The 10,514-nt window shown below is 42.9% G+C and overlaps 1 non-coding gene across 1 annotated transcript; it reads left to right on the forward strand.

Annotated features, from left to right (window-relative positions):
• Positions 1-8,667: 8,667 nt before the first annotated feature.
• LOC131920260 (U6 spliceosomal RNA) lies at positions 8,668-8,770 on the forward strand. The gene has a single exon (XR_009381600.1). It is a non-coding gene; the product is annotated as a U6 spliceosomal RNA (small nuclear RNA).
• The last annotated feature ends 1,744 nt before the right edge of the window (positions 8,771-10,514 follow it).

A 10,514-nucleotide genomic window follows, 5' to 3' on the forward strand; every position in this document is an offset into this window, starting at 1 on the left:
TGTGTGCCACCACAACTTGGGGTTTTTTTTTTTGTTTTTTTTTTTAGATTTGTTTTACTTTGTGTGTTTGAGTACTTTGCCTGCGTGTATGTCTACACCACATGCGTGCATGTCTACACCACATGCATGCCTGGTGCCTAAGAAAATAGTGAGCCTCCATGTGGGTGCTGGGAATTGAACCCAGGTCCCTTTCAAGAACAAGTGCTTTTAGCCACTGGATCAACTCTCTAGCTCAAGACACATGGGTTTTATTTTGTATAAATAGAACCACAGCACTGGAAAAGAAAGAAAACATAAATACATGGGAAGGTATATGTGGAAGCTGATGATCTGGAGACCAGTTGATGAAAAGTTTCCATACCAGGTACCTTTGGATCATCTGCCATACCCCCTAGTGGGGGGAATGATGTCTGTGTCCAGTAGCTTGAAGACCACCTGTGTGAGTTCAGAGTATCCATGTAGGATCATCCTCTGAATCTAACTTTTAAAAATCTCTTCCTAAAAACATCCAAAAAGAAATTAAACACTATGCTGGGTTATGAAATGAAGAAGAAATCGTAAATATTTGTATATTTTCAGGGCTGAGGCTGTGGTTTAATGATACAGTGTTTGCCTAGAAGATACAAAGCCCTAATGTTCAATCTTCATTGAACATTATTCAGCCTCAGCCACAATAATAAATAAATATTTACATTTTGCATTATAGACACACCATTAATTCTAAATGCTATTGCTGTATAAAATTAAGAGACTACTTATTCTCTTAGAGATTTTGAAGTTTTTTAATGAAATACAGGACCATATCCAAATAATTATAAGGCAAAACCCTTTGTGAAAGGTCCCATAGGGGCAATGTCTCAGGACTCGGATTTTGTTTCGGTAACTTTATTGTGTATTAGTCATGGAACACCTGCTCAGCATGAGAGAAACCTCTAGGTCAAGCCCCATTGCTGCCACAAAAATAAATAAGTGAATATAAGAGTGATGATTTTTTAAGGTTAGTACGTTTATGTTATCTTTAAAGAGGGAAACTAGTTGGTCAATATAGCGTAAACATTAAAGGTTAGCTCTCGAAGCCTCGGGTAGAAAGATACTAGGACCGTACAATTGTGAAAGCCCACAGTGCTGAAAGTTACACTAAAAGCATTGATTAGGAGCACAGAACACAGGAAGCGGGAAATGGAGAGCGGCTCCTGGACACTCCGGAGAGCATGTTGCTCTGTGTAGATAAAGCCTGAAGCTACTTCCTTCAGTGCAACGGTTCTAATGTGGGTAATCACTCCTGGGGAAGTCTCAGACCTGGGCACAGACTTGCATGAAGGCAACCCAAAACACTTAGTAAGAAGCACGAAAACTTACAAAAATTAATCAATTAATTAATTAGATTTTGACAGGCAGGGAAGTGATGAAACAAAATTCGACACATGAAATGTTTTTTTTTTACTTAGTTATTACAAAAGACTTAAAATGAACCGTATTTAATTCATAATAGTGCTTACTCTGGGGCTGGAGAGGTAGCTCTTCCAGAGAACCCAGGTTTGATTCCCAGCAGCCACGGGGTAGCTCACAATCACCAGTAGCTCTGTTCTAGGGGATCCAGTACCTTCTTCTGGCCTCCTTGGGCACCAGGCAAGCAAGTGTGGCACAGACATACGTATCCATATGCATAAAATAAAAAATTTTAATTAATTAAAAAAAGAATGCTCGCTCCACAAGCGTGAGGACCTGAGCTCCACTCCTTGGCATCCATTAGTTTAAAAAAAAAAATGCCAGTCAGGGCGGTGGCGGCCCACGTCTTCAATCCCAGCACTCAAGAGGCAGAGGCAGGAGGATCTCTGTGAGTTCCAGGACAGTCAGAACTGCAGAGTAACCTGTTTGGGGGGAAAGAGGGTCACAGAGAAATATGCCTGGACCATCTACCATAAGGGATATGTTATCTTAATCAGTAGGGATCTAGGAAGGAGCAAAATGAAGTCTTTGCCTTCATAGCCCTTAGATGTGCACACCCAGCATCAAACAGAAGGGAGGTGTAGATGCGTGAGTATTAAGATGGTTGTGGTGGCTCACACCTATAGTTCCAGCTCTTAGGAGGCTGAGGCAAGAGGATCAGGAGTTCAAGGCCAGCCTGAGCTGTGTAAGATCTTGTCTCAAAAAAAAAGGGGGCGGGGGAGTATTTTTAATGACCTTTAAGAACACATGAAAAGTTATAATTTCCCTGAAGATTGCTTCCCTGGAGGAGGAAATGGACCACAGATATAGGCCAAAGAGAATATTTGTCTGTAACTTCACTTTTGTTGGGAAAAATATAAGGCAACTGCATCCTCATGTGGACAGTGGTCGGCTCCAGGGGTGAGGCTTTCCTATCCACCACATCAATGTGTGTGCCTTATCAACTCCCCCAAGCCAAAGAACTTGTGAAGGGAGTTGAGGATTTCGAGAACTGAAAGTACAATATCTATACTTTTCTAGAGAAAAGTCCTGGAGTAGCTGGGTTTCCCGTGGGGTTCAAATGGTGTCTCTCCAACTGAAATGTGAGCAGAGGAAGCAAGGGAGAAAGGGAAAGAGGAACCAAGTTGACAGGGATTACCAAAGGCCTTGAACCTCTCAGGAAAGCAGAAGGCAAGATGATCTTCTGAGGGCTTGATGAAAGGGAGACCGAGCAGTGAGTTTTAGCAACAGGGAAAAGGTTTTTAATAACCAATGTAGGAAACTCATTAGTGAGTCTCCAAGAGATTAATAAAAGGATTAGGGAGCAGGCTGGGAGTCAGGTGGCCTGAGTGAGGTTGGTGTCGTGTCTTTCTCCAGAAAGACTTGGGAGGGTGGAGGAAGGAATAAAGTGAGGGAGAAGGAAAAGGAGAGAGGAAAGGAAGGGAGAGAGAGAGGAGAGGGAGGGAGGGAGGAAGAGAGGGAGAGAGGGGAGAAAGGGAGAGAGGGGAAGGAAGGAGGGAGAGAGGAGAGGGAGGGACTGAGGGATGTAAGGAGGGATGGAGGGAGGGAGAGAGGGTGGGGAGGTCGATAATGGTAAACTTGATGGACACTAGAAAATGAAATAAATGGACGGTATACCAGAGCTATAATCAAAGCCTTCTTTAAAGGTCCTAACCAGATGGCAAGCTGGATAGGGACTGGGAGGGGACAGTAGGAAGAGCTTTGACTCTCTTGGATCAAGAGCTATCAACAGCATGATGCACAAACCAACTCTTCTATCTCTAGGACACAGGCAGACATCCCTCATTGATCTTGACATCCTTTATTTACAATCTTAGACACGGACTCAAAAGTCTACTCAGTTCAGTACTGCAGGAGTCGGTGCCAGCAGATGAGAGCAGACACACGTGAGACCTTCGTGACATCTGTACTGTCAGCTTCTGGGGGGGGAGGAGCGCAGCCCATGATGCCAGCAAAGAGTAAAACCAAAAGAAATTGAAAGTGGAGGTAAAAGCGGGTAAGATCGGAGTCAGAAAGCAGAGTTCCACACTGAAAAGTCTTTCGTGATGACGTTGGCTCTGGTAGACACCGTTATAGGTGCTGAATGGCTAATGTCTTAAGTAGTCATTACCAAAACTCTGTGTTTCTTTGGGGATTGTTGTTGTGAGTCGGGATCTTGCTGTGTATCTCAGGCTGGCCTGGAACTTGCTGTGTAGCCCTCCCGGCTCGCTTGAACTCTTAATCCTCCTGCCCAGCCTCCCCGATGACAGAATTAACGCGTGGGCCACTATGTCAACCTACATTTTCTTCTAGGACGTCTTCTCATACTGTCCCTGGAACAAGAGCATCTTGAATAAACTAACTCACACAAGTGACATGCTGTCGCTGAACTGCAAGCTTAGGCAGAGTACATTTACATTTTTGCTATAGAGCCCTTTACAAGCCAAGAGCTCAGGAATGTTTTGTTTCCACAGTGTGGATTTTATCCTCTGCCTCTATCTCCAAGCACTCTCCGTAGTTTTTCCTCAAGCTGTTTCAGGGTTTCAGGTCTTACGCTGATGTCTTTGATCCTCTTGGGGTTGATCTTTGGCAGAGTGAGAGCTAAAGATCTAGTATGTGTAGATCCTTCTTGTATGTGTAGCTGCGCTCCTTCTCCGGTGCTGTTTGTTACGGAGGCCGTCTCTTCTCCAATGAGCGTTTTGATGCTTTCGGCAAAACTCGGGAGACGTAGCCACACAGGCTCGCCTCTAGCTTTCCTGCTCTCTTCTGTTGCTCCGCGTGTCTGTTTTTGTTACCATGGCTCCGGGGTACAGCTTGAAATCGGGTTCTGATGCTTCTGCATTACTCCTTTTGCTCATTACTCTTGTTTTTGACCATACACAGTTTTTTTTTTTTTTTTTATTGTGCTTTGAAATGAGTTTTGAGGTGGCTTTCTCTGTAAAGAATGAGGTTGGTATTTTGACGGGAATCACATCACATCTGTAGGTTGCTTTTGATGAGACAGCCATTTTCACAGTGCCATTCTTGCAACCTGGGAAGTCTTTCCATGCTCTCACAGTTTTCATCCTAGAGGTAGTGTGTTTCCTTAGTGAGGGTCATTCCAAAGTATGTGATTGTTTATTTGTTTGTTTTAAGATTTATTTTATTTCTGTGTATGTATGTATTGGGGTGGGATGTGCATGTGAGTATAGGTGCCCAAGAAGGCCAGAAGAGAACATCAACCCCCTGGATCAGGACTCATAGGCGTTGTGAGCCACCCAATGGGTGCTGAGAACCAAACTTGGGTCCTCTGCAAGAGCCGTACAAGCTCTTAACCACTGAGCCTGTTAGACCCCAAAGTTTAGGGTCTCGAGTGGGGGCCCCAAGAACCCAGACTCCGATCCAGTTGATGCAACAGCAAAAGGTGTTTATTATTGCAGCTGTACAGTCTGGCAAACTCAGCTCCAAAGAGCAAGAGTCACGCCGCCCTACAGTCACATAGGTACTTTTAAAGGAAAAACCCATAAAAGCCATAAGATTACAATTCCCATACAATTTCATGGCCTGATCACAGGGTGATTACAGAGTGGGTACAGTCACATCCACATGTACATTCTTCCCAAAACCTCAAGGGGGTATCAGGGCGGGAGTGGAGTTTACACAAAGGTCACAGTGGTCCTTCCTGGAACACCTGCAACTATCCCAGTCACAGTTGAGCACATCTCTTAACAGAAATCTTTTTTACATTGTTACATCATTGCAGGGGTGGTTGAATAATGGCTGAGTCAGGTTGCCCTTGGAACTAGTTTTCTTTTTAGTTCCTTATTCTCCTGGGACTTGGGGGGTGTAAGCCTGAAGGGTTAGGGTCTTTCAAGCCATCCCTGCAGACCCTGCCAGTCTGTTTTTAAGAGACTTTTAAGTGGAAAGGTTCCCCTGTTTCTTCCTCAACATGCTTGTTATTGGCAGAGAGGAAAGCTACAGAGTGTTGCATGTTAATTTTCTCTTCGGTTATATTTCCATTGACCAAAATAGGGGACTTCTATGTTGATGGTTTTCCTAAAAAGCATAGAATGAGCCAGGTGGTGGTGGCGCACACCTTTAATCTCAGCACTAGGAGGCAGAGGCAGGCAGATCTCTGTGAGTTCGAGGCCAGCCTGGCCTACAGAGTGAATTTCAGGACAAGCTCCAAAGCTACACAGAGAAACCCTGTCTCAAAAAAACAAAAACAAACAGACAAACAAACAAACAAAAAGCATGGAATGCTTTGAAGTTGCTTCTAATATAAACTACATGGAAACTGCTTCTGGTTCTTCTGGTACCTGATTTACAGAGAATATTTGGGGTGTTCAGCTGCCCAAATTTTAAACCATAAACATTCTACTATGAATTGTGGACACAAATAATTGGTAATACTGTCTTAATATTAGCACAAGAACGGGTGTGGTGGGTGTGGTGGGTGTGGTGGGTGTGGTGGATGTGGTGGGTGTGGTGGGTGTGGTGGGTGTGGTAGCATAAGGCCAGCCTGGCCACATAGTGAGTTCCAAGAAAGTCAGAGCTACATAGTGAGACCTTGTCTCAAAAATAAATAAATAAATACCCACCCACCCCTCAAAAACAAACAAACAAATAAACAACAACAAAACAGAGCATGTGCTTTTCTAGAAGAGCCAAGTTGATTCCCAGCACCCACATCAGATGGCTCACAACCATGATAACTGAAGCCCTTAGGAATCCTACCCCCGCTTCTGGATTCCACTGGAGCCTGCACACACATGCACGCAAAAATAAACTTAACAACAAAAAACCATGGCAACTTGAAGTGTCTAACTATATTATGAAAACTCAACAGTAATCACAGACATTGTTTAGAATGTCAACAGTATTTCCAGGGGAAGGAGGGCTTCTTGGAGTTGCTCAAAATGGTCTGGTCTAATGATGACCCAGGCAGACTCTCATAGGTTTTCCTCTCTCCAAAGACAGTGCTCCAGTGCTTGAGTGTAGAGGGGGACCTGTGCATTGCCCACCTTGGGTCCACCTCCGCTTTGCTTATAAGCCTATCTTTCTATTTCCTCCTGCACCTCGGGACTGTAACTTTCAGGAGTTATTCCACCCGACTCTAGCACATTCCTTCCTTTTGTTCTAATGATGCCTCTTCTCGGTAGATTGAAATTTCAAATTTTATTTATTATTATTTATTAATTATCCCCCAGAAAGCACCGACTACTTGATGAGAACTAGACCTACAAATAAATACTGATCTGTATTTAGCATGGATTTGTGCACAAGTTTAAAGAGGAAAATGCCTTTTAAAAATAAGAATGAAAAAGACTAAACAGAAAAATGGAGCCATGGTCCCAGCAAATGTGTGTGTGTGTGTGTGTGTGTGTGTGTGTGTGTGTGTGTGTGTGCATGTGCTTGTATTTGACAATGATAGAAGCCAATTTGTAGCACTCTATTTCCTTATGGAGGCACAAAGTAATACTCCTTCATGAGAGAGACTTTTTCCCTCATCCCTTCTTTCTAGAAAGTAAACATCATGGATATTTTCACACATTTATCAGAAAGCTGTACCCAAACAGTACGCAGGGTTATAGTATGCTGGAGTCTGTTTTTATTTGATGCTTTTGTGTTTTATTTTTAATGTAAAATTAATTCTGCCACAGCATCTAAATGGTTTTTTTTTTTTTCCTTTACAATCAATTAGCTTTTGCTAGGAAAATCTTTTCCTGTTTAATATAGAATAATGATTTTTTTCATCTGTCAAGGGGGCTATTAATAAATGGTACCAGTGGGGTTAGAACACTCTCTGGTGTTTGCTTTAGGGGAACAGGGGGATTGTCGGAAATCCTAGCCAAACTGAACCATAATTAGAGAGAAAATGTTAGCAATTAGAACTATACATTAGGCTTTAATTTACGACGGTGGAAAAGTCAAGGGTGGAATTTCCGTTCCATTTTTAGGTGTAGCCAGATGGATTGCTCATTATAGGATAATTTCCGCCAACCCTCTGGGTTTCTCAGGGTAATAGCGTGGCTGAGAGCACCTCGCAGCCCAGTGGCTGTGACTTCATCTTATCTCTTGAGGGAGTGGAACACTGGGTAGGATGTCGAGCAGCCATCAATTCCCTGCCTCAGCACTGACACTGGGAATCCATTTTATGTGCTGAATTTTAGGTCAAGAGAGCAGTATGGAAACACAAGTGTCTTAATGTAATTTGCGTTTCTGCTTTCATCGACAAATGTACTACTGGTGTTGTTCAACACCTCACACCTTAAAAAGGTTTTCTTGTTGGTATTTCTACTCTCGTTTTTTTCCAAGAAACCAAAATGAGCACTTTAAGCTGCTGTGCTTTTAAAGAAGATCTTCTCAAATTAAAATAATATAGCTGCAATCTAATGCCAGTAAAAAGGCTTCTGTGTCTATTAAATGATGGATTTTTAAAATATGAGCTATACTTTATGATTTATCCTATTTATTTTACAATCAAATGTGATTTCTCTTACATGTCCTAACCAATTTTCCGTTTATAAAATGAACTTGGGGACAAAATGTTAATGACTACTTAAAATAAATGTATTTATTTCAGGATGAACATGGCTTTCATATTAAAACTTCCGGTTACTTTAAATTATCGTGAGTTAAAAACCTGTCATTGTCTGCCGGGCGGTGGTGGCGCACGCCTTTAATCCCAGCACTCGGGAGGCAGAGGCAGGCAGATCTTTGTGAGTTCGAGTCCAGCCTGGTCTACAGAGTGAGAGCCAGGAAAGGCACAAAGCTACACAGAGGAACCCTGTCTCGAAAAACAAAACAAAACAAAACAACCTGTCATTGTCTCCTTCTCATATGAAAACACAATTGCTGTTACCATCAGTTCTTACTTTATTTTATAATTTCTTTTATGATCTGCTGCATGCTGGCAAGCATACTGCCACTTAGGTACATCTCCAGCCGTCTCTTTCTCTTTTCCCCTTTTAATTTGGAGACAGATTGTCTCTAAGTTCTCTAGACTGGCCTCAGAACTCACCCTCCAGCACAGGGAGAACTTGGGCTTTCAATTTCTCCATCTCTGCCCGAGGAAGCTTGAGCCTGCAGTCCTGGGCCACCAGCCGGGCCTGGCACACATCACGTTTCACTGTAGAAAAGAAATGTAATATATATATATATATATATATATATATATATATATATATATATATATATATATATACATAGGGTCCACTCAGCTTACAGAAATGTCCTGTGTAAGAAGAATCATACAACTTGCTTTGACAGCAAGTGTGCTAAAATTAGAACTACATAGGTAAGATTAACATGGCCCCTGCTTAGGAATGACATGCAGGCAGTGGTGGTGCACGCCTTTAATCCCAGCACTCGGGAGGCAGAGGCAGGTGGATCTCTGTGAGTTCAAGGCTAGCCTGGTCTACAGAGTGAGTTCCAGGAAAGGCGCAAAGCTACACAGAGAAACCCTGTCTCGAAAAACCAAAAAAAAAAAAAAGAGTGACATGCAAATTTAGCAAATGTTCCATATTATTATCAATTTTGTTTATTTATTTTACTGTTTTGGGCTGTGTGTGTGTGTGTGTGTGTGTGTGTGTGTATGTGTGTGTGTGTGTGTGTGTGTGTGTGAGAGAGAGAGAGAGAGAGAGAGAGAGAGAGAGAGAGAGAGAGAGAGAGAAGACAGCTTCCAGGAGCAGGATCTTGTTATCTACCACTGGGGTCCCTGGGATTAAGCCGGGTTATTAGGCTTGGTGGCAGACGCTTCTACCCTCTCTTTACCTTTTTTCTTTTTTCTATTCTTTCTACTCCCTCCTCCTGTTTTCTTTTGAGATGAGGTTTCTTATTGGCTTGGAACTCACCAAGGAGACTAGGCAGGCTGGCCAGCAAGCCCCAGGGATCCACTTGTCTCAGGCTCCCCAGAGCCAAGATTACAAATGCACACCTCTGTGTCTTGCTTTTCTTGTGTGGGTGCTGGGGACCAAAGTATTTCCCTAGCTTGGAGTGTGTGTGTGTGTGTGTGTGTGTGTGTGTGTGTGTGTGTGTGAAGACAGGGTCTCATGCAGCCTATTTTGGCCCAAATTAATTATGCAGCCAAAGCTCCTCATTATGCCTCTATCCCCCATGTGCTAGAATTATAGATATGTGCCGCCATCTATAGCATTCTATTCAAAAGAGAAGGAGGAGGGAGCTTTGGTCCTGACTTATTTCACCTATTGGTCAGAAAGGTTCATCTATGTTATCAGGCTTGCCTTCCTTTTCTATTCAAGTGATCTTGATTTTAAACACATTGAACATATTTTATAAACTGTACCTCCACATCTAAGTTTTGTTTGGGTTCTACTACTGCAGTTGTAGCTGTGTATGACACCCCCAAAGCTGATAAGATGGGCTGGTTTGTTTAACTACTTGAGTCCACCACAGGCAGTTTAGACAATAGACAGATCTAGGAAAATGTCTAGTCTTTCAATGAAAGATCCAGTTAGAAAGAAGGCATGCAAAAATAATTAGAGTCGTGACATGGAAAGAAAAACACTTAATTGTATACTTGTGCCGGGTGTTGGTGGCGCACGCCTTTAATCCCAGCACTCGGGAGGCAGAGGCAGGCGGATCTCTGTGAGTTCGAGGCCAGCCTGGACTACAGAGTGAGTTCCAGGAAAGGCGCAAAGCTACACAGAGAAACCCTGTCTCGAAAAACAAAAACAAAAAACAAAAAAATCGTATACTTGTGTTGAATTTTTGTTGTTGTTTTGGGTTTTGTTTTGTTTTGTTGTTTACTCAAGACAGTTTCTCTGTGTAGCCCTGGCTGTCCTGGAACACTCTTTGCAGACCAGGCTGGTCTTTCTCAGGATCGGAGGTGTGGACCACTACACCCAGCCAGCAGATGCTCATAACCACTGAGCCATCTCTTCAGGCCTAGTTATTATTTTTAGTTCTCATAAACATTGCATCCTGCTGTGGAACAATCTTTGTACACTGTAACTATGTGTTTCTCTCATTATTAATAAAGAGCTGCTTGGCCAATAGCTAGACAGGCTTTTCAGGGCAGAGAGAATGCTGGAGAGAAGAAAAGAGGGTGGAGTCTGGGGAGTTGCCAACAGACTCAGAGAGAA

The sequence above is a fragment of the Peromyscus eremicus genome, chromosome 9, assembly GCF_949786415.1.
Source record: "Peromyscus eremicus chromosome 9, PerEre_H2_v1, whole genome shotgun sequence".
Taxonomy (NCBI): Eukaryota; Metazoa; Chordata; class Mammalia; order Rodentia; family Cricetidae; genus Peromyscus; species Peromyscus eremicus.